At 43.4% G+C, this 25,715-nt stretch overlaps 1 pseudogene; it reads left to right on the top strand.

The window, feature by feature from the left end:
- Nucleotides 1–25,000: 25,000 nt before the first annotated feature.
- Nucleotides 25,001–25,118, top strand: LOC124709178 (annotated as a pseudogene).
- The last annotated feature ends 597 nt before the right edge of the window (nt 25,119–25,715 follow it).

Genomic DNA, 25,715 nt, shown 5'->3' with positions numbered 1-25,715 from the left:
ACATTCAATTTTTGCAGAAAGTTTGAGTGAAATGAATCAAAAGCCAACTACAAGAGAGAAAGACATGAAAATAGAATTAATATTGGAAGACATATGTTATCTCTACAAGAATACTATAACGTATTCAAAACGAAAAAGCAGAAAAGAATATATCTACTGTTTACACAAACTGGCCGGCCGGAGTGGCCGAGAGGTTCTAGGCGCTACAGTCTGGAACCGCGCGACCGCTTCAGTGACCGGTTCGAATCCTGCCTCGGGCATGGATGTGTGTGATGTCCTTAGGGTAGTTAGGTTTGAGTAGTTCTAAGTTCTAGGGGACTGATGACCTCAGAAGTTAAGTCCCATAGTGCTCAGAGCCATTTGAACCATACACAAACTGATTACATAATAAACAAACATCCCAATAGATGACCCTCCTCTTAAAACTAGTCTTCGAAAAAAACGTATAGACACACAGACACACACACACACACACACACACACACACACACACACACACACACACACACACACACAAAACCTTACATGAATACTCATACGGCCAGACTAACAAAAAGTGAAAGCAAAGCCAAGAAATTTGGCACCACTCACAGAACAAATGACGCTGTACACACAGAAATGGCTGATAAAATATTGTATTACGAAGCTACAGCAAGTACACACATGAAGAGAGGATGCATGATTTCCAAATAAAGATTTAGACGCTTTGCTTCAAATACCTTTGTATTTTATTATACAAAAGTTCCATGAAATGTTTTTAAATCTATGTCCAATATGTTACGACGGAAAAAGTTTGTAATATTCCAGGGCTTCTACTGAAGATGTCTTGTTAAAAAGGCGAAACGTGTCTGTGTGCATAAATAAAATAAAAAATTAATGTATACCTTGCAAAGACGTTTTTAGGATTCCGTACCTCATTCAGCAAAAACGGGACCCGTATAGGATCACTTTGTTCTGAGGATAGAGGTGTCAAGTTCCAACGTCAAAAATTAAGGTCTACGGTCCCTTTCAGCTGTAATAAATTTAAGCTTCCCAGTAAATGCCATTAAAAGATACGGCTATTTTTGTCAGCTACTACTGACACACTCACTCATCAAAACATATAGCTGAAAAATCTACATGCACAATTACGTCTGACTAGCATTTGTCCGCTTTTTTTTCTCCTGTGGAAGTAAAATCGACTCTTACTATTTCCAAGAACATAAATTTTTCTATAAATAGAAACAGTTTTTCGGACTCTAGAAAAAATATTGATAATTCGAAGAAATCTTTTGTGTTCTCGTACATTCAATAAATCGAAGCGATTGCCATGAAAGACTACCCGCAAACGCTTTATAATTCGAAGACAGCGCCTCGGCAATTACAATTCCTTCGTCGATTGTTTGTGTATTAGTATCGCATTCAAGTCTTCGCCAGTTTTGTTTGTTTATGCAACAGTGCATATTACACTACAGTACACAAAACAGTGGTAAAATTGACTTCACACAAGCCGAAGTATTTGAGTCTCGCAGAGAACAGAGGTTTTGGAGGCCATGGAACGTGTAGTGAAGAAAGTACCTCAAAACTGTCTGGATCCCACCATCCACGCTGTCAACAGTTCTGAAGCAGGAAGATCGGACTGCTGAAAACCACAAGGCGGAGGCGAACCTGGCAGTACCGTTTTTAAGACTAAGAAGGAACAGTATCAGTTTCATCCGAGATTCCAAAAGGGGCAAAATTATCGTTGAAAGAGTTGCGCATGAACATGTTTGGAACGGAATTACAGGACGATGTATATTCGGCTATGGCCACAACAGAAAATTCGTTTGATCAAACACGTTGGGGGAGGGGCATGGAAGCAGAAAAGGTTCACTGATTTCATTGCAAAATAAAACTGAAATTTTCGAATGAATTTTTGGAAACTTTTATGTACTTTTCGTTTTATGTGTTAAAATAAATTAAAATTGTATGTTGTTGTTCTTGTAGCTGTCTTCAGTGCGTAGTCCGATTTGATGCAGCTCTCCATTGCAAGCCTCTTCATCTTCGAATAACTACTGCAACCTACATCCTTTGAACATGCTTACGGTTTTATCTCAGGATTTCGCTCTACTGTTTTCACTCCCTCCCCCTCCCCTCCCCCAGCATCACGCCCCCCCCCCCCCCTCCGGCCCCTCCTCACACGCACACACTTCCCTTTATATCACAGAATGTATCCTACCAACCGATTCCTTCTTTTAGTCAAATTATGCTACATATTTCTCTTCTCTCCAGTTTTGTTCGATACCTCCGCGCTGGTTACCCACCTAATCTTCAGCATTCATCTACAGCACCACATTTCAAAAGCTTCTATTCTCTTCTTGTTTGAAGTGTTTATCGCCCACGTTTGACTTTCATATAAGCTACGCTACAGAGAAAAGCCTTCAAAAATAACTTCCTAACACTAAAATCTATATTCTATTTCAGTAAATTTCTCTTGTTCAGAAATGTTTTGCTTGCCACTGCCAGTCTACATTTTATATCGATCTAATTCGGCCAGCGTCACTTATTTTACTGCGCAATCAGCAAAACCCATCCTGTACTTTATTACCTCATTTCGCATACTAATTTCCTCACCATAGACTACATTCCATTACCCCTGCTTTGATTTTGTTATTGTTCATCTTATATCCTCCTTTCAAGACGCAGTAGATTCCATTCAACTGCTCTTCCAAGTCCTGTACTGTCTCTGACAGAATTACAATGCCACCGGCAAACCTCAAAGTTCTTATTTCTTCTCTCTGAACTTTAATTCCGTCTCCAAATTTTCCTTGGGTTCCTTTATTTCTTGCTCATTGTACAAATCCAATCACATCGGGAATGGGCTGAAACCTGACTAACCCCCTTCGCCTAGACTCTTATACCTGTCGTCTGGTTTCTGTACAAGTTGTAATTAACCTTTCACTTCCTATATTTTACCTCTGATACCTTCCGAATTTCAAAGAATGTGTTCCAGTCGACACTGTCAAAAACATTCTCGAAACCTACAAAAGCTATAAACGTAGGTTTGTCTTTCTTTACCCTAACGCCATAGGGTAAGTATAGCCTCGCGTGTTCTTACTTTTTTCCGTAATCAAACTGATATTTCCCGTTTTTCCATTATTTAGTATAGAATGCCTGTTAGTCTTTTTTTTTTTCGTTATTACAGGCTTCTTGAAATCTCAGGGTATTTCACTATTCCTCATACATCTTGCACACTAGATGGAATAGTCTTGTTATTTTCAGCTTTCCCTTCCTTTCTTAGAACTGGTATTCCGTCTGAGTTCTTTTCTCCAGATGTATCTTTAATTTTCATATATGCTGTATCTATCTCTCCAACGAGCGGGGTAGAGCAGTGGTTAGCAAACTGGACTCGCATTCGTGAAGACGACGGTTCAAACCCGCGTCCGGCCATTCTGACTTAAGTTCTCCGTGATATCACTAAATCGCTTAAGGCAAATGCCGGGATGGTCCCTTCGAAAAGGCACGGCTGCTTTCCTTCTCCACTCTTCCCTAATTCTAGCTTGTGCTCCATTTCTACTGACCTCGATGTCGACGGGACACTAAACACTAATCTCCTCTTCCTCCTCCTCCTCCTCTTCCTCCTCCTCCTCTTCCACTATCTCTCCCTATTTTTATACCCTTCTAAATCCTTACATGTGTCCTCTAACGAATCCTGTTCAGCCGTTTCGAATTTCCTTTCAATCTCATGTTTTAGACGTTTGTATTCCCTTTTGTCAATTAAATTCAGTGTTTACTATAATACCCAAGGAATTTCGCTAATCCTTATCTCTTTACCTATTTAATCTTCTACTGCCTTCAATATCTCCCAAAGCTACTCATTCGTCTTCTATTGTATTCATTTTTCCCTGTTTCAATCAATTGTTGCCTAGCACTCCCTCCGAAACCCTCAAATATCTCTGGTTCTTTCAAGTTATCGAGGTCCCGTCTCCTTAATTTCCTATCTTTTGGCAATTTCTTCAGTTTATTTGCACTTCATAGCCAATAAATTGTGATCAGAGTCAACACCTGCCCATGGAAGTTTCTCAAAGTTTAAAATCTGGTTTCGACATCTCTGTGTTTCCATTATATAATCAGTTTGAAACCTTTTGATATATCCGACTCTCTCCACGTGTACAGCCGTCTTTCATGATCCTTGAACCAAGTGTTAAGAATCTTTAAATTACAATCTGTGCAAAAGTCTACCAGGTGGTTTTCTCTTTCATTCTTTTCACCTCCACGCCATATTCATCTATTTTCCTTCTCTTCCTCTTCCTACTGCTGAATTCAAGCCGCAATCACAATTAACTTTTCTTCTCCCTTAACTATCTGTAGTAGTTTCTTTTATGTCATCAAACAGCCTTTCAGTCTATCATCTGCGAAGCTTGATGGCATATAAACTTGTATACTGTGGTGAGTGTTGACACAAATGCATTCATTATTCTGTTTACAGTAGCGTATCCGCATTCATCTACACCTATATCTACATGGATACTCTGCAAATCCAATTTAAGTGCCTAGCAGAGGGTTCATCGAAACACATTCACAATAACTCTGTTATTCCAATCTCGTACAGCGCGCCGAGAAAACGAACACCTGCATCTTTTTTTTGCGGGCTCTGATTTCCCTCATTTTATTACGGTGATGGTTTCTCCCGATGTAGGTCGGCGTCAAAAAGTATTTTCGTATCCGGAAGAGAAAGATGGCGAATGAAATTTCGTGATAAGATTCCATCGCTACGAACAACCTTTTGTTTTAATGATGTCCATCCCAAATCATGTATAATTTCAGTGACACTCTCTCCCCCATTTCGCGGTAATAGGAAACGTGCTGCCCTTCTTTGAACTTTCTCGATGTACTCTGTCAATCCTATCTGGTAAGGATCTCACTCCGCGCAGCAGTAATCAAAAGAGTGCGGATAAGCATAGTGTAGGCAGTCTCTTTACTAGATTTGTTAGAATTTCTACCTGTCCTACCAATAAAAAGCAGTCTTTGATTAGCCTTCTCCACAACACTTTCTGTGTGTTCCTTCCAATTTAAGTTGTTCGTACGATAATTGTAATTTCTCGGTATTGATCTTCTGGTGACTTTACTGGTCGATAAACGACAGCTTCATCTGCAAACAACCTAATATGGCTGCTCAGATTGTCTCCTAAATCGTTTATATCAATAAGGATCAGCAAAGGGGCTATAAAATTACCTTGGGGAACGTTAGGAATCACTTCCGTTTTACTCGGTGACTTTCCTTCAGTTACTACGAACTGTGACCTTTCTGACAGGAAATTACATATCCAGTCACATAACTGAGACGATATTCCATAAGCACACAATTTCACTACAAGCCACTTGTGTAGCACACTGTCAAAAGCCCACTCAACACTTCTTGTAAGTAAATAGCTAGTTGTGTTTCATAAGATCGCTGTTTTGTAAATACGTGTTGACTGAGTGTCAAAAGACAGTTTTCTTCGAGGTAATTCATAATGTTCGAACACAATACACGTTCCAAAATCATGCTGCATATCGAGGTTAATGACATGGGCCTGTAATTTAGTGGATTATTCCTACTACCTCTCTTGAATATTGGTGTGACCTGTGCAACTTTCCAGCCTTTGGATGCGGATCTCTCGTCGGACGAACGGTATACGATTATTGTTAAGTAGGGAGCTATTGTATCAGCATACTCTGAAAGGAGCGTAACTGGTATACAGCATGGACCGGAAGACTTGCTTTTGTTATGTGATTTAAGTTGCTTCACAACTTCGAGGATATCTACTTCTATGTTACTCATGTTGGCGGCTGTTCTTGATTCTAATTCTGGAATATTTATTTCGTCTTCTTTTCTTGTACATTATTAGACCTACTCCTCCACAGACTCTATTTGACTGAGTATTTATAACCCTGTTCTCACCTACCCAGAAGTGACGAAAAAATCTTGGCACCAGGCTTCTCTAATCCCCACTGTACCAAACTTCAACCTATCCATTTCTCTTCTTACATACCCCAACCCACTAGTCCCCACCTGGAGACCCGAATAGGGGATTATTTTAACCCCGAAATATTTTACGGAAGAGGATTCCATCATCATTCAACCATAAAGTATAGCTGCATGCCCTCGGGAAAAATAACGGTTGTAGTTTCCCCTTGTTTTCAGTCGTTCGTAGTACCAGCACAGGAAGGCCGTGTTGGCTGCTATTGCAAGGGCCGTATCAGTCAGTCGTCTGCACTGTGGCCTGGCAAATACTGAAAGAGCTGGTGCCCGTCTTAAGGAACTGCATGTTTTTCTGGTCTCTCAACACATACGCAACAGTTGTGGTTTCACTTACTGTACTGCTACCACGGAAACATCTATATTTACATATCCATTCGGCAAGCCAACTTGCGAAGTGAACTTTGTATATCATGTCACTTTCCCCGTTTCCTGTTCCAGTCGTAAATGGTTCACAAGAAGAAAGGTTGTAAGCCAGCCTTCTCGTAGGTTCGAATCTTTCTAATCTTATGCTCACGGACCTAGCACTCTTCACGCCAGGCGCCACTGTTACCATCTATCACCGCAAAGATGGCGCTGATAAACTGCAGCCGATTTATGCTGCCGCTACGAGACCTTCAAATACACTCAAGCTCATAAACCAAGGATTATGCTGATACAGGGTGAAACAAAGCTCTGGTGGGCGGTTTGCGCGTTTAAATCACTTCTGGGTATGACCATGCGGTGCATTTGACCTACGGTCGTCGTACGGCGGCGCTGGCAGCAGTCCACATACGCAGAGGCGTGTTGGAGCATGTCAGAGTACGGTGCAGCGAGTAAGTGTGCAGACGTTTTCAGAGGTGCTAATGGTGACTGCGTGTTGAAAATGGCTCAAAGAACACATATTGATGACGTTATGAGGGGTAGAATACTAGGGCAACTGGAGGCTCGTCAAACACAGCAGGTCGTAGCACGGGCCCACCGTGTGCCACAAAGTGTGATCTCAAGATTATGTCAACGATTCCAGCAGACAGGAAACGTATCCAGATGCTACAGTACGGGACGTCCACAGTGTACAACACCACAAGGAGACCGATATTTCACCATACTGAACAGACATGGTTTATTCGCCCGGAGACCTGCAAGGTGCATTCCACTGACCCCTGGTCACAGGGGAGCCCGTAAAGCTTGGTGTCAAGAACACAGTACATGGTCATTGGAACCGTGGTCCCACGTTATGTTCACGGACGAGTCCATGTATAGTCTGAACAGTGATTCTCGCCGGATTTTCATCTTGCGTGAACCAGCAACCAGATACCAACCCTTTAATGTCCTTGAAAGGGACCTGTATGGAGGTCGTGGTTTGATGGTGTGGGGTGGGATTATGATTGGTGCACGTACACCCCTGCATATCTTCGACAGAGGAACTGTAACAGGTCAGGTGTATTGGGGCGTCATTTTGCACCAGTATGTCCGCCTTTTCAGGGGTGCAGTGGGTCTCACCTTCCTCCTGATGGAAGATAACGCGCGGTCCCACCGAGCTGACATCCTGGAGGAGTACCTTGAAACAGAAGATATCAGGTGAATAGAGTGGCCTGCCTGTCCTCCAAACCTACACCCTATCGAGCACGACTGGGATGCTGTCGGTCGACGTATCGCTGCACGTATTCAAACCCCTACGACACTTCAGGAGCTCCGACAGGCACTGGTGCAAGAATGGGAGGGTGTACCCCAGCAGCTGCTCGACCACCTGATCCAGAGTATGCCAACCCGTTGTGCGGCCTCTGTACGTGTGCATGGTGATCATATCCCATACTGATGTCGGGGTACATGTACAGGAAACAGTGGCGTTCTGTAGCACATGTGTTTCGGCAAAGTTTTCTCAACTTATCACCAATACCATTAACTTACAGATCTGTGCCGTGTGTGTTCCCTATGTGCCTATGCCATTAGCGCCAGTTTTGTGTAGAGCCACGTTGTGTGGCACCACATTCTGCAATTATCCTTAATTTATGAGCATGAGTGTAGTAAGCTCTACCAGTCTACAGCAGTCAGTTGCCACAGAGGGCGCTGATACCTAGGCTAGAGAGCGACGCAAAAGTCCGTTAAGATTTCAAAATTTGATACTTCGTGGAACGTTATAGGTAGAGAGATAAAAATTGACATACATGCTTGAAATGACGCGGCGTTTTATTGAACCCGAAAAAACAATGCATAAAATGCATAACAGATGATGCTTCATATAGCGCAATGATTAGCACAACAATTGGCTTTTAGCAGAGAGGATGTTCTTTATAACAAATACTCAATATATCGGCCGTCATATACCAACAATATTTTTAGTCGAGGGATAGTGTTGTGAACAACGCTGTACAACATATCAGTAGGTATGGTGAGAAATTGCCGTCGAATGTTGACTTGCAAATTCAGGTAGCCCCACAAGCAATAATCACACGGACTGAGGTCTGGAGACCTGGGAGGCCAAGCATGACTGAAGTAAAATGTGAATGTCGTGTGACGAGGGCCTTCCGTCGGGTAGACCGCTCGCCGGGTGCAAGTCTTTCGATTTGACGCCACTTCGGCGACTTGTGCGTCGAATGACTGAAGCGGCAATCCAGCATAAAAGTCGCACATCTCAGCAGGTGTTTGTCAGCCAGGCTAGGGATGATGCGACTTTGTAACATATCGGCGTAACTCGCACCCATCACGCTGAAAATTTGAAGAGCAACACACCACATTTCCTCGGAAAAGAAAGGATCCGCTCACGACTGATGTGGTGAATCCATATCACAACGTGACTTTCCCGTCAAGCAATGGGGTTTCCACGACAGTGCTATGATTTTCGGTAGCCCGAGTTCTGAAGTTGTGGGTGCTCCAATGCGAGGTCACTGGCGTGTTGCTGTCCAGAACCATCTGTTTGTCGGTTTCTGCAATCGTTTTTGGTTTCGATGGAACCCCATGTCATTTCATTCACGTGTGTCAAGTCTGACCTCTCTATCTTCATTGTTCTGGGAATCAGTGCATTTAAAATGTTAACGGACTTTTGAGTCACTTCACAATTTTCTCTCCCACAAAGTCAAGTGCTGACGAACATCGTTCTACCGGTCACTATAAATGGAGAGGCGCAGCCACACTCGGCGTTTACCAGTTCGCCAGTCGCATTTGATCATTCCGCACAGTTCACCAATAGTTCCAGCCTTCAATTATCACGAGCCGATACAGATCACAGATTCCCGACGCTAGCCAGCGACTATGAATGACTGTCGGTCAACAACTGCCAAGTGTCGAAGTGATATTCATGTCCATTACTGAACAAAATCAGAATAACTGCTTTTTGCAGCAGTCCAGATTGAATTTCTATAGATTATGTAGTTTTCTTTCAGTGTATTGGGTTACTCAGCATGCGGGACTTTTACTACTGAGTCACATATCCTTCATCGCTTAAAGCTAAGTATTTGATCATTAAGTTAATAAATGTGTGTTACTTGATTCAGTTCTTGTGTTGCCCATATTCAAGCTCAAATTATGTGTGTTTTACACCTGGTGATTAAAAAAAAATAGAGCAAATATCTGTTATTTATTACAGCCAAACCAGGAAAGGGTGAAACATCATTTGTTTGTAGCAACACGGCGATTACAACACAGGAGAAATCAATTTCTGTGCCGGAATTTCCGCGAAGTCAATCCGTTGTTCAAATGCAATGTGCATTCTCCATCGATTCAACAAGGACCGAGCGGTTCTAGGGGCTTCAGTCTGGAACCGCGCGACCGCTACGGCCGCAGGTTCGAATCCTGCCTCGGGCATGGATGTGTGTGCTGTCCTTAGGTTAGTTAGGTTTAAGTAGTTTTAAGTTCTAGGGGACTGATGACCTCAGATGTTAAGTCCCATAGTGCTCAGAGCAATTTTTTTTATTCAACAAGACACCACCTCTGCACAAGCAGATTTACGATTGGCATACAAAATTCTCGGAAACTGGTTGCAAAGGGAGAAGCACTGGTTGGCCACGCACGTCTGATGAAAATGTCGAGGTTATCCGAGGAGCGTTCACACGGAGCCCTCGGAAGTCCACAAGACGGGCAATCAGGAACTTCAACTTCTGACTACGGTATGGTGTGTTCTGAAACGACACCTGCGTATGAAGCTTTGCAAGTTGCAGTTACTGCAGCAACTGCGTCCCACTTTTTCTTGATTAACTCCTCGATCAGTCAGACACATTTTGCATTTCAGTTCTCCAGTATATGACAGAGGATTCTTTTTCCGAACGACCCATCTTTTCGGACGAATCAACGTTTCGTCTATCGGGCAAAGTATACCGCCATACTATGAGAATTTTGGGGTCACACAATTCTGGCGTCGTTCTCGAATACGGACGAGAATCATCGAAAATCAGTGTGTTTTGTGTCCTTTCTGTTCACAAAGTTTATGGACTTTCTTTTGCGGAGGAAACTGTGACAGGAATGTCATACCTGGACATGCTGCAAAACTGGCTGTTTCCTCAACTTCACAAAGATTCCAAAGATTTCATTACTGTGCATGACGGTGCCGCCTCACTTTCACCGTGAGATGCGTCGTTAGCTTAACAACACTTTCCTACAACGTTGGTTTGGAAGAGGTTGACAACAAGATCTTGTTCATCGCTTTTGGGCTGCCAGGTCACGAAAACTTCGTACCTTGCGATTTTTTTTTCTGTGAGGGTACATAAAAGTCAGAGTTCTAATTGACCTATGGCAGCTACTCTTCAAGAGCTGAAAAATCGAATTGCTGAAGCTGTCGATTCAATAAACAGGGACCTGTTCATTCGTTGTGGAATGAAATGGACTACCGTTTCGATGTTTCTCGGACAACGCATGGTGCTAATGTAGAGTATGTGTTATAGTGTCTGTGCAGACATAAAACACTGAACATTCCACTATCCAGTGACATACACAATGTGTTCCTATCTTTAATAGTTTATCTGCATTAAACAATTGAATCCTATTCTTTCTTTTGCAATCACCCTGTATCGAGAGCCCTGCGAGTACTTCAGTTGGTATGTGGAAGCCAGCTACCCCTTACAGCAACTAATTTTTTTGTAGGAGGAGGATGGCTTCCTGCTACCTTGCCAGCCTCATCAGATTTGGTTTGGTGAATACAACAAAAATTACGTGACTTTGGAGATCTATCTGTTGCTTTGTACAGAAATATCACTGTTACTGAAACAGTAATAACATTTTTTTAATTTCTTTTTTTGATGGAAAATCCTTACTTCAACTTTTTCTTGATTACTCCTTGATCAGTCAGACTTTCTCAAACTATATTTTGAGCCATCAGTCTTCTGGCTTGTTTCACGCGCCCGCTATGAATTCCCCTCATGTGTCAACCTTTTCATCTCGAAGTACCACTTCCTACATACATCCACACTTATTTGATGAATGTATTCCGAACTCTGTTTTCCTCTGAAGCTTCTACCCTCTGCATCTCCTCCTTGTACCATGGAGGTTATTCCCCGATGTATAAACACATGTTCAATCATCCTGTCCCTATATCTTGGCAGTTTTTTCCATATATTCCTTCCCTCGCCGATTCCGTAGAGAAGCTCCTCATTCCCAAACTTACCAGTCCATCTTATTTTCAATATTCTTCTGTAGAACCACATCTCAAATGTTTGGATCGCTTCTGTTCCGTTCCTGCAGTCCATTTATTACTACAATGCAATGGTGTTCTCCAATAGTACATTCTCAGAAATTTTTCCATCAAATTATGGCCTATGTTTGATATTAGTACACTTCTCTTTGCCAGAAATGACCTTTTTGCCAGTGCTAGTCTGCTTTTTATGTCCTCCTTGCTCCGTCCATCATAGGTTATTTTGTTGCTTAGATAGCAGGATTCCTTAAATTTATGTACTTCGTGTTCACCATTTATGATGTTAAGGTTCTCGCTGTTATCATTTCAGCTACTTCTATTACTTTCATCTTTTTCGGTTTACGCTCATTCCACATTCTGTCATTAAACTGTTCATTCGCTGGATCACCTCCTGTAGCTCTTCTCCACTTTCACTGAGGATAGCAACGTCATCAGCGATCACTTATATTCTTTCACCTTGCATTTTAATCCCATTATTGAACCTTTTACTTCTTCATTGATTCTGCGATGTGTAGATTGAACAGTAGGGGCGAAAGACTAAATCCCTTCCTTACACTCTTTTTCAATCCGAGCGCTTCATCATTGGTTTTCCACTCTTATCCTTCCTTCTTAGTTCTTGTACATATTGTACACTAACAATCTTTCTCTAATGCTCACTCCTATTTCGTAAATCTTGCTCCATTTTACATTGTGGAGCGCTCTTTCCTGGTCGACAAAGCCCGTGAAGATATCTTGATTTTTATCCAATTTTGCTTTCATTGTAAACCACAACGTCACTCCTGCTCTCTGGTGCCTTTGCCTTCGCCTGATCGTCCTCTAACAGAGTCTAAGTTTCCTTTTCCATTATTCTGTACATTATTCTTGTCAGAAACCTGTATGCATGAACTGTGAAGCTGTTTGTGCGATAATTCTCGCACTGCTAGCTCTTGCAGTCTTCGGAATTTTTGGTTGATGTTGTTCGGAATGTGTGATACTATATCGCCAGTCTCATGGTTTCTGCACACCAACATGAACAGTCGTTTTGCTGCCACCACTTCTCCGAATGATTTCAGAAATTTCAATTGAATGTTATCGATCCCTTGCATCTTATTTGATAGTAAGTCGCCTAAAGCTTCTTTAAATTCAGATTGTATTTCTGAATTCCCTGCTTCTTGCCTATCGAGGCCTGTTAGTTCTCATGTGACGTTAACAAAAAATGTTCAAACGTGTGTGAAATCTTATGGGACTTAACTGCTATGGTCATCAGTCCCTAAGCTTACACTACTTAACCTAAATTATCCTAAGGACACACACACACACACACACACACACACACACACTCATGCCCGAGGGAGGACTCGAACCTCCGCCAGGACCAGCAGCAAAGTCCATGACTGCAGCGCCCAAGACCGCTCGGCTAACCCCGCGCGTCTGTGACGTTAACAGACAAGTCCTCTCTCTCATAGAGGCCTTCAATGTACTTTTTCCACTTACCCGCTCCCTGTTCTGTACGTGACAGTAGAAATCCCACTTCACTCTTTATGTTATCGACCTTACTTTTAGTTTTAGAGAAGGCTGTTTTGACTTTTCTATATGCTGAATCAGTCCTTCCTACAATCATTTCTTTCTCGATTACTTCATATTTTTCATCCGGCCATTGCGCCTTAACTTCGCTATACTCCCTATTTACTGCATTTCATAGCGGCCTCTGTATAAATGCATTTCCCTAAACTATCCTCTCAAATACTCTAACTTCTTCAGAGATCCATCGAACGTTGCACTACCGAGAAAGGACTGTATATAGTGAGAGCGGCGTGGCTTTGACTTAGATCACTGTCACCTCTAATTTTATCGAGACGAGCGTCTGCGCCTCTCCAGACGGCAAACACGTCTGCCGCTGTGTCTGGGGGGAGAGCACCGGCCGGCCACGCTACAGGCAGCAAGCAGGCGGGAGGAGTCCTTTTGGTCCTTTTCGCCCTCCTGCGCCAGACGGGCCATCCGCTGACAAGAGACAGCTGCGAGCCGGGCGGCGCGCTCCCGAGAGAGCACCGCAATTAAAAAACCGCGCGAATTAATCTAGATCAAGGAAATTATGGCTCTGCGGAGCGCGCGATTCTCAAATTTCCGCGCCCGGCGCTGCGCTTTATTTATGAGGCGGGCCCTTTATCTCGTAACAAATGAGAACCGTTCGTAATGTTCCTCGGGATTAGTTTATTCTCCGGAATGTACAAAGTTCTGCGCGCGGGGGTTCCCCCTCTCGTAATTGACCGACGCGTGCTGTGCTGTGGCCTCGCTGTTAAGAATTTTCAGTTGCAGTGCGAAGACCGCAGCTCACTGCCGAAACCGCCGCTGGGGGTTTCTCTTTTTAATTATAGTGCGAGGGGGCGTCAGAAAAAAAGTACTCTATCATATTCAGAATCTTTGGAACAAAATGAAACACAGTTACGATTACTGCACGGAAATGTGGTGCAACGACTAAAGATCACCATTTGCGTGCGTGACAGAAAAATGACTAGCAGAGTGACATCTTATGATGCCGCTCTCTCCGGAGATTCCGCACTACCATCGCCACATCACAGTCAGCTTAATTAGAGATTAACAAGTCTTTGCAGCTAGCAATGAGAGTCACATATGGAAAATTCGTTTGGACTTTAATTTAATTCGTTGATTTATCTGTGTTACGACTGCAGACCACAGATACCAACTAGACGCAAACAGAGGTAAGGAGGTATTGTCAATAATTTTTTTTTCCGGGTTGGAATAGAAGTAGTTCAAAAATTGGTAATTATCGCCAAGATGGCGTTTTCCATTGAAAAGGAATCTTTTGCGCTAAATTTTAGCGGTCCTCAGAGGCCTCAGAGAAACGGTTGTGGTCGTTACAAGAAGCCAGTGCCTGTCAACGTAACGTAGCTAAGCAGCCTGCCCAAATCTTTGCAAGTAGACACAGGTGGGCTGGCTACGTTAAATGTCTGCCTCACGTTGTGTTATTCACAAAAGCACTGAAACATTCTCTACTTAAAACCGCTGTTAAGTGCATGGGACAGAAATGAAAAACAATAAGCAATCGTATAGTCTGTAATGTTTTGGGGTGTCTAACATGAAGGCACCGGCTTCAAAGCAACGCACAGAGCTAAGTTTGTAGCGCCATTTCCCCATGTTATACAGTCATGTGTAGTGGCTCTGCTGTAGCAGTAGCTGCACCACGTGACTGACCGCCATGCAAGTTATGGGGATATACAAAAGTGGCCTTATCAAGACCTGGAGGTCAGATCTCTTGGGCGGTCACGCTAAACCGCTGCCTTTTCTACAACTGCATCTACATCAGCATTCCGCAAGCGACCTTTCGGTTTATGGTGGACGCTACTTTTCATACAATTTTCTTTTCCCACCACCTGCCCTATGCCATTCACGAAAGGCACGTGAGAAAAACAAATTTCACCAAAGCTTCATGCGATATAATTTTTTCCTGATTTTCTCATCGCGACCATTTAGCGGAAGATTTGTGTGTGAGAAAGGAATATGTTGAAACTTTCTGGCGTATTAAAACTGTGTGCCAGACCGAGTCTCGAACTCCGGACATTTGCCTTTCGCGGGAAAGTGCTCTACCCCCTTTTTTTTATTTTGTTCGTTATTGTTCGTTATGTTTGGTGGTAGCGGACGTCGCGTAGCATCCGTTGAAGTTCGATGTGGATCGCTTTTTTTATTACAGTGACCCGCCAGGTCTCTGACCTAACACGCTGAGCTACCGTGCAGGCTCCTCCTCAGGTCCCCAAGCACGACTCACTTCCCCTACTGACAGCTTCACTTTTGGCAGTACCTCATCTCCTAGCTTCCAAAGTCGACAGAATATCTACACGCGAAACACATCAGAGCAAACTCCGGGTAAGAGTGGACATTTCATTCTGTGAACATCCCCCAGCCTGTGGCTACTCCATGCCTCTGCAATGTCCTTTCGTCCAGGAGCGATACTCTTGTAAGGTTCACCGGCCACTGTGGCCGAGCGGTTTAAGGCGCTTCAGTCTGGAACCGCGAGACCACTACGGTCGCAGGTTTGAATCCTGCCTCGGGAATGGATATGTGTGTTGTCCTGAGGATAGTTAGGTTTAAGTAGTTCTAAGTTCTAGGCGACTGATGACAAGTCCCATAGCGCTCAGAGCCATTTTTTGTAAGTTTCGCTGGATTGCTTCTGTGTAGTTAAGAAGGTAGAAGATGAGGTACTGGCAAATATGAAGCTGCGAGGACGGATCGTGACTCTTGTTTGGGTAACTCAGTCGCCCATTCCTTAACCTGACCCATCTCTCCCCACACATAATGGGGACGTTGTGGCCAAGCCTCGGGTGCGACCCCTGCCAACTTCGCCCCCTTCCTCCCGACAATAATTGTGCCACTTTCATTGTAAAAACAAAATAAAATAAAACAAAAATTTTTTTAAATCGTTGTTCGAGTCTCTATCCGGCACACCGTTTTAATCTGCTAGGAAGTTTCATATCAGCGCACACTTCGCTGCAGAGTCAAAATTTCATTCAAGCAATATGATGTACGACTCTTCTTGGAAGGCACACTCTCAAACCTGCTGCAGCAAACGTCTCCGTGATGCAAAACGCCTCTCTTGTAACCCCGGCCACTGGAGTTTGCTGACCATCTTCGTAACTCCCGCACCGAGTAAAGGATCCCGTCACGAAACGCACCTTTCTTCGTCGGATCTACTCTCTCTTCTATTAATCCCACTTCATTAAGGTCCCAGACTGACGAACAATACACAAGAATTGGTAGACCGAGTGTTTTGAAAGCTACTTCTTTCATGGATGTATCAACTCCTTAAGCACCTCCCAATAAATCTCAATCTTGCATTTGCTTTCCTACTACTTAATTTTTGGTGCTTGCTCCGAGTGGTTACTCGTAGGTATTCCGCGAAAGGCCAACCGAGCCTGAACGCATTCCTTCGTAAAGCTAGCGCATCTTCATCATATGGGCTACTGAGAGGCAGTTTGCTCCCTAATTAAATCAATTCACTAACTACTAAATTAAAATCTTGGCCCAAGTGAATCCAAAATTGGTTTCAGTTATATTCAGACCAACGATATAACTTAAGTTTTAATTCAGCGCACGATAAGAGAAACTACTAAAAAGAAGAAGTTATTGAGATACACCAGCATTAATCAACACGGAAAAATTTTGAGCAATGAAGACGGGAATCAAGAGTTAATTGCATGGAACGTAGCCACTGTAGACACGGACTAATTGTAAGATTATACCAAAATTGAAGCGTAAATAACATGCCTTTGGCCACTCGGTATTGAATGAGCGTTCGTGAATTTAGCTATCAAGAAAGACATAACTTCCCTCCTTCCCATCCATCTGATGCCGCTTGATATCCTCACCATGATTATTGTGTCGAAACGAAGGCTGCAGATAGTGTAGGTGGATGCAACTGGAACTCGTAAGACAATGCACATGCCGCCTTAAGAAGCTGAAATTCTGCTTGTTGCTTCTACGAAGCTTCTACGAAGACCAGGGTCTGTTCTAAGTCGTGAATCGAAGTATACTGCTATAAATCTGAGAAGGAAGTGATGTGTAAAATCCACAACTCCTGTCCCTGCTCTTGGCCGAGTCCACACCAAAAAATATCGTTCACCAGCGAAGAATTTCTACACACCACTTTCAAATGGCATAATTGTAAATTTGCTGTTATTCTCCCTCCAAAGAAATGTATAAAAACATTTCTGCAATCAGCCGGCTTTCTGCCTACACTGAGTTGAACGGCCTGGCTGTCTTTACGTCCAGCAGGGAGATAATAATCTGTTCGATACTTTTACATCTACCTACATACTCAACAGACCACCGTACGGTACGTGGTGGAGGGTGCCCTGTTTCACTCATCTCATTTTCTTTCCTATTCCACTCGCAAATAGACTGTTGAGAAAACGACGATCCATATAAACCTCCTGACAGAGTAAAACTGTGTGCCGGACCGTGACTCGAACTCGGGACCTTTGCCTTTCATGGGCAAGTTATCTATCAACTGAGCTACCTAACCACTCTCTAAATTTTCTCAGTACCGTTCCTCGAAAACAACGTCGCCTTCCCCCCAGGAATTCCCATTTTAGTTCCTGGAGCATCTGCGTAGTACTTCAGTGTTATTCGAACTTATTGGCAACAAATCTAGCATCCCACTTCTGAATTATTTCAGTGCCTTTCTTCAATACGACGTGGTGCAGATACCAAACACTCGAGCAATACTCAAGAATGGGTAGCATTAGTGTCCTATATGTAGTCTCCTTTACAGAAGAACCACACTTCCCTAAAATTCTCCCAGTAAACCGAAATCGACCGTTCGCCTTGCCTACTACATTGCTTACATGCTCGCTTCATTTCATATTGCTTTGCAGTTCCCTCATCCAACCTACGTTCCAAGAAGTCAGTGGATTACGCACGATGCCACTACAGAGCACTATGGCGCTTGGGTGTTGTTGCAATGTCGCCCACTTATTTCCTACGTGCTATTGCCCATGGTTCATCATTATAGTACTTCAACTAGACTCATAGATTGTTCATTACGTTGGTACAACTCGTAGAAAAGTTCGCAGCGGCCGAAAGATGCCCACCGAGAGAGCAATAAGGTCGGCAGCTTAGCTGGATCGAATGGCCAGAACTACTACCACTCTTCCCCATGTCAGCGGAGATTCACAAGCCTGCCTGTGTCCCTTAGAAGTCTCACTATAGGAAAACCATTCCGTCCTTCCCTCTGTGGCTAAACGCTGACTTTCCAGACCTCAGTTTGCAAACGAGATCTAACATCACACATACACAGATTTCCAATCAGAATTGAAATCGTTATTACATCGAAATAGACGGCTTGGCCCCTGCCATCAATGATGTCATTATTGTAGTTAGTATCATACTTAAACAATTCTCTGAAAATTAACTCTAATAGTTAGTGATTGAATTAGCGGAATAAATTGAAGACTGACTGACGTTTTTTATTTCTATATTAGTTATTTTCCTCAATGATTTATCTGCAACAGTGTAATCAAACAGCAGCCTGTTTATGTGCATTATGTTTCATTTATTTGTATTCATCATCAAATGCCAGTCTCCACACCAATCTTTGATTTTCTAGAGGTCTTCCTGTATTTCGCAACAGTTCTCCATTGCAGCCTTCCTGTAGTGAAAGCATCCTCCCCTAATAGCCTCACGGAGCCGTCAGTATTACCCACTGTCTCTGGACTTCGTGAGCTCATTATACTACACTGCCAGCTCACCCGATACTTGGAAAAAAGGGACAGTGATGTACAGTGTATCGAATTTCGAACTGCCCGCTTGCTTTTCGCTGTTACAGTATAAAATGTAGGTTTCATAAAATAAATTCTCAAGTAGTCATGTCCTGAAGCGACTGACGCGACAACCACTAGCAGCCTCTGTACCACCCGTCAGAGCAGAACTAGCCACGGTCGTTCTGGACCGCCTTGACACTGCACCGTATGTTTCCACAGAGCATCCGCCTCTTTAAGCCTCCATAGATAGGGGAAGAAATTTACTACTTAACAAGGTGGTCATACGTGGTGGGGCTCCAGATCGCCAGACTTCGAGACAGAATCCTGAATATAAACTCCAGACTTCTTCACAGTGTCTGATGGAGTGAGGGTATGTGACCGTTGAAGGTGAGCCTTCCTTTGAATGGGGACGCTAATTTCGGCGGCCTCCTTGTGTTATTCGAAAGGAGTAGGCTTGTGTGCTGGCACCAGGCTTCAACATATTTTTTCTCTGTCACCGTTATCAACAACAGAAGTAACTAAAATAAACCATGCATACACACATCATAGTCACCTGCACTGGATACATACAACAAAAAAAGGCTCAGCTGCCAGACATTGTGAAGAAAGTTGGCTACGTTCTCGAAGAAAGAAGCCTTACCACTTAGCGGACTGAGTTTCCCAACAAAGATTGCTATTAAATTGGAGTAGTTTAAAAGAAAAACGCCTTTTACGTGATGCACGTTATTGTTTTTCTTTTTTTATATATTCTGCTTGTGCACCCACAAGTATTTGACCTCAGTTACAAGGCACACTTAGTGGGTGTCCGGAAACAGGAAACGTTACACGAGTTTCTCTTTTGCGAGTATAGATCATAGATTTAAAGCAATTCATGGAAGTTTTCATAATAAGATGGAGAGTTATATACTCGTACATACCAGTGTCTGATTTATTATTTGTAAGCCAAATAGCTTTCACTCATGTGGTAAATGGGTGACAGAGTGCAGTTTCTTGTGATTGCTCTGTCTTCAAAACATAGCAATGTAACTGTCCTTTTGTGTGTTTATCGAGTACCATTAGTTTTGGAAGTGTTGCAACCTTTCTAAGTTAGGCTGTCGATCGTTCTTTTTCTTTTTTTTTTTTGTTTTTTTCTTTGTTTCACTGTACATGTGCTGGTATAAGTTTGGAGCGTAAGTGTGTGTGTGTGTGTGTATTCTTTCTACTTTTAGTTTTCATTTTTTTTTTATTTTTGTTTCATTCATGTATTATTTACTTTATTTTATTTTTACTTCTTTATTTTTATATTTAAGAGAGGACTGGGACTTGCAGTCATATATTGGGATCTCTGTATATTATATGATCAGTCAGTGTAAATAATGAGTGACTAGTTACCTTAACTTGGTCATTTAGCAGTAGCTTCTCGTCAGCCTTGGTAAGTGTGATAATTTTCTTGCAAGGTTAGGTAGTGTCTTTCATTTTTTGTCTAACTATTTTCATGTCATTCTCTCACGTAGTAAGCTTTTGACTATTTTGTCTTAATTTTTTTTTCTTTTTGCGAAAGTTGAGTCGTTTCTCCCAATTTTCCATGCCTTCCTTGTTCCATGCGTCGAATGTTCTGGAAGGCATGTAGGACAATCCAGCAGCAAATTTTCAAGCAGTACAAAGAACGTATCAGAGCACGAAAATACTGGACAAATCACAAATGTTTTGGAGAACATTTAAGTAAAAATAATCATAAGTCTAAAATAAGTTAGAAAGACGTGAAAAGAGGTAGAATAAATAATGAAAGACATCTTCCAACCTTACAAGAAAATTATCACACATACGAAACAAAGACTGAAAAGAAGCTGCTGCTAAATGGCCAAGTGAATATAACTAATCAGTGATTACGCTGATCGATCATATAATAGACAGAAATACCAACAGATGATCACAATCCCCATTCATCTCCGAAGTATCTAAACAAAATAAAAATTAATAAAATAAAATAACCAAGTGAATACAACTAACAACTCATTTCTTAGTCTGACTGATCATTTAATAAACACATATCTCAACAAACGATAACAAATAATATTCCTCTCCTAATCGTATGAACAAAAAATAAAAAGTAAATAAAAATAAAATAAAATAAAAAATTAATAAATAAAAAACTTAGAAAACACTAAAACAAACAATTAAATAAAAATAGAAAAATAGAAACATTACAGACAGACATCAAACTTACATCAACACACATACACTCACACAAATAACATCGAACGCAAAACTGAGAAAGTCAGCATCATCCACTCTACACGTAGAAAATGCAATTACAGTCCCGTAGCAGGCCCCTGTGGCCGAGCGGTTCTAGGCGCTTCAGTCCGGAAACGCGCTGCTGCTGCGGTCGCACGTTCGAATCCTGGCTCGGGCATGGATGTGTGTGTTGTCCTTAGGTTAGCTAGGTTTAAGTAGTTCTAAGTCTAGGGGACTGATGACCTCAGATGTTAAGTCCCATAGTGCTTAGAGACATTTGAACCATTTGAACAATCCCCTGTTTCGAAAACAGAGCGATCAGTAGAATAACTGCAAGCTTTCAGCCAGTTTCTCACATGATAAAAAGCTGTTTGGCTTACAAATAATGAATCACGTTTACGACAGTCCACCGTAAGACTAGTTGTTTTTTGGCTAATCTCAATTAGAGGGGCCTAAGTACCTTTCCATTTTATTACGAAAATGTCCACGAACCATTTTAAATCTGTAATCTATATGTGCAAACGAAAAGATCGTATAGTGTTTCATGACAAACAGTGAAGATGCTATGTAAGTAAGGCGAAACTCGTCTGGGTGCACAAGTAAAATAAATAATGTGCAGCATGCAAAAACTTTTTTTTTGTTTCGTTTCTAAACTATTAGAATATAAACTACCACAATATTTTGGAAAGTAGGAGACGTGGTACTGGCGAAAGTAAATCTGTGAGGACGGGGCGTGATCGCGTTAGGTAGCTCAAATGGTGGAGCACTTGCCCGCGAAAGGCAAAGGTTCCGAGCTCGAGTCTCGGTACGGCACACAGTTTTAATCTGCCAGGAAGTTTGATATCAGCGCACACTCCGCTGTAGAGCGAAAACCTCATTCTGGATATATAAACCAGTCCAGGCGACAGCAGCCTCACCTGCCGAGGAATGACTGATAATCAGACACGCGCACGGTGTATGTAGGATCAGTGAGCGTGCTGTCCGTGTGTAGAATGGGGAAGGCGTGCGATCTATCTGAGTCGACGGAGGGCCCAATGTGATGGCCCAGAGACTCGTCACGAACATTTCGAAAACAGCACGACTTGTCGGGTGTTCGAGAAGTGCTGTGATGTGTTTCTTCAACACGTGGCAAAATCTTGATGAAACCATCTCCAGACATCGTTGGACTGGGCGACCGCTCCTCATTACATACGTCGGACGTCGTAGGCTGGGCAGACTGGTAATACAGGGCAGATGGCGAACTGTGGCGGAGCTAACATCAGACTTTAATGCTGCGAGGAGTACAAGTGCGTCTGAACACACAGTGCACCGAACACCCCTAACGATGGGCCTCTGCAGCCGACGACCCATGCATGAGCCAATGTTAACACCACGACACTGGACGTTGATGCAATCGCAGAGCGTTGCATGGTCTGATGAATCATGCCGATGGGACGGCAATAATCCGTCATCACTTAGGGGAACAGCTCCTTGACACCTGTTCTGCGGGACGGAGACAAACTGGCGGCAGCTTCATTATGCTCGGAGGAACATTTACGCCGAGAAATGACATCACAGTTACATATAGTATGAGTAAACTAGTTATGTTGGCCACTGATGTATCGTCTATACGGATGTTGGTAACCCATTCAGCATCAACTTAGGTCTGAAGATGGTGCACTGAAGCGCCAAAACTGGTAGGTACGCAATAAATGATATAATAAGGAAGGCTGTAGGTGTTCCATTTTCCTACAATAGTGAACGGCCTTAGTCCCGCAGACCTCCAGTCTCAAGGACGGACATAGAAAAATTTAACTTACGTGGGTATCCATGGGTTCATTAGAGCACGTACAAGGACGACGATGGCCAAGGAGTAGCATACACTGGTTACATGCCACGTACACCCCTTTCATGACGATCATATTTCCCGACGGCAGTGGCATTTTTCGGTAACATAATGCGCCATGCCACAAGGCCAGTAGGAGAAAAACAGTGGCGAGTTCCAATTGATGTTCTGGCCCACCTACTCGACCCCGGTCGAACGCATCTGGGATGTGATGGAACGTGGCGTCAGACCTCATAGGCCCCCTCCCCGGAATTTACAGGAATTAGGTAACTTGTATGTACAGATGTGGTGCCAACTCCCTCCAACGACCTACCAAGGCCTTACTGCTTCCCTGGCATGACGCGTCGCCACTGTTATCCGTGCCAAAGTTGAACATACCGGCTATTAGGTAGGTGGTCATAATGTTCTGGCTCATATACCAGGTGATTAAAAAACAATATAAATTTTGAAAATAAACCACGGAATAATGTAGATAGAGAGGCAATAATTGACACACATGCTTGGAATGATATGAGGTTTTATTAGAACCAGAAAAAAACAAAGTTCACAAAATGTCCGACAGATGGCACTGGACTGCAAAACGTCAGTGACTGCGCATGACAATCGTCTATAAAAGGATCTGTAATGAGAGAGAGAATCAGATGTGCCAGCAGTCGCAGCATGTTGACGTTACCAGAAAAGGCGCTTTTAATGAAGCTGTATGATCAGAATGGGGAATGTGCTAGTTTAGCGTTACGATCCTATCGCCATAGGAAGGGGATTCGAACGGGTACAGGTCCGTTGACAAATGCAGCTGTGGCGAGAATGATTTCGAAGTTCGAAGCCACGGGTTGTTTAGACGATAGACCCCGTAGTGGCCGACTGAGCACAAGGCGTAATGCTGCTGAGACAGTTCAGGAAGAAACGGAGACAGTAGCGGGTTCGTCTATGCACGGGGAAGTCAGCGCTCGTGCTGTCGTACGTCGCACCGGTATTCCATAGACTACTGTTTGGTTGGCGTACCCTCCGATGCTATCCGTACAAAATCCATCGGCATCACGAACTGTTACCTGGCGATTTAGTGAAGCGGAGGCCATTTGCGGTGTGCGCGTTTCAAAAGATGGCGGAAGATGACGATTGGTTGAGTAACGTGTTGTGGACCGACAAAGCTCATTTCACGCTCCGAGGGTCCGTCAACGCCCACAACTGCAGAATATGGGCTACCGAAAATTCTAGAACTGTCCTGGAAACTCCATTGCACGACGAGAAAGTCACAGTATGGGTTGGATTTATCACATCTGCCGTTATTGGGCCTTTTTTCTTCGAGGAAATGAGTGATTCTGGTTTTGTAACTGCTACCGTGACGGGTGAGAGGTACGCCGATATGTTACAGAATCCCATCACCCCCAGCCTGGCTAATAAACACCTGCTGGAACGTACGATGTTTATGCAGGATGGCGCTCCACTCCATATTGGTTCAAATGGTTCAAATGGCTCTGAGCACTATGGGACTTAACTTCTAAGCTCATCAGTCCCCTAGAACTTAGAACTACTTAAACCTAACTAACCTAAGGACGTCACACACATCCATGCCCGAGGCAGGATTCGAACCTGCGACCGTAGCGGTAGCGCGGTTCCAGACTGTAGCGCCTAGAACCGCTCGGCCACTCCGGCCGGCACTCCATATTGCTAGACGCGCGTCGTTTGGTGATGATCGTGTGCTCAGCCGCCACTTTCGTCATGCTTGGCCTCCCAGGTCCGGAGACATCAGTCCGTGCGACTATTGGCTCTGAGGTTACCTGAAGTCGCAAGTGTATCGTGATCGACCGACATCTCTAGGGATGCTGAAAGACAACATCCGACGCCAATGCCTCGCCATAACTCCGGACATACTTTACAGTGCCGTTCATAACATTATTCCTCGACTACAGCTATTGTTGAGGAATGATGGTGGACATATTGAGCATTTCCTGTAAAGAACATCATCTTTGCTTTGTCTCACTTTGTTATGCTAATTATTGCTATTCTGATCAGATGAAGCACCACCTGTCGGACATTTTGTAAACTTTTGTATTTAATTGGTTCCAACAAAACCCATGTCATTCCAAGCACGTATGTCAATTTGTACCTCCCTATCTACATTATTCGGCAATGGCCTTGCCGCAGTGGATACACCGGTTCTCGTCAGATCACCGAAGTTAAGCGCTGTCGGGCGTGGCCGGCACATGGATGGGTGACCATCCGGGCCGCCATGTGCTGTTGCCATTTTTCGGGGTGCACTCGGCCTGGTGATGCCAATTGAGGAGCTACTCGACCGAATAGTAGCGGCTCCGGTCAAAGAAAACCATCGTAACGACCGGGAGAGCGGTGTGCTGACCACACGCCCCTCCTATCCGCATCCTCAACTGAGGATGACACGGCGGTCGGATGGTCCCGATAGGCCACATGTGGCCTGACGACGGAGTGCTTTTTATCTACATTATTCCGTGATTTATTCAGTTTTCAAATTTATACTGATTTTTTGATCACCCGGTATATAGTTTTAACAGGTATAAGTGCAGATTTGTTTATATTTGGTACCTACAAACAATGTGTTGGTTGTTTTTTCTCAGCATCAAACAGTTTTCCCGCAATCGCATCAAAAATTTGCTACCTGTTGTCTTCTGCACGGTGGTAACTGCACCCCTAAGTGCTAAGTGTGTGTGTGTGTGTGTGTGTGTGTGTGTGTGTGTGTGTGTGTTCGCATTGGCTATGCTCAACAGATTGCTATTCACCTGCATCCCTAAGTGTGTGTGTGTGTGTGTGTGTGTGTGTGTGTGTGTGTGTGTGTGTGTTCGCATTCGTTATATATGCTCAACAAAT

Source organism: Schistocerca piceifrons, chromosome 7 (genome assembly GCF_021461385.2).
Source record: "Schistocerca piceifrons isolate TAMUIC-IGC-003096 chromosome 7, iqSchPice1.1, whole genome shotgun sequence".
In the NCBI taxonomy this organism is placed as follows: Eukaryota; Metazoa; Arthropoda; class Insecta; order Orthoptera; family Acrididae; genus Schistocerca; species Schistocerca piceifrons.
This window is presented reverse-complemented; position numbering and strand designations above follow the sequence as displayed.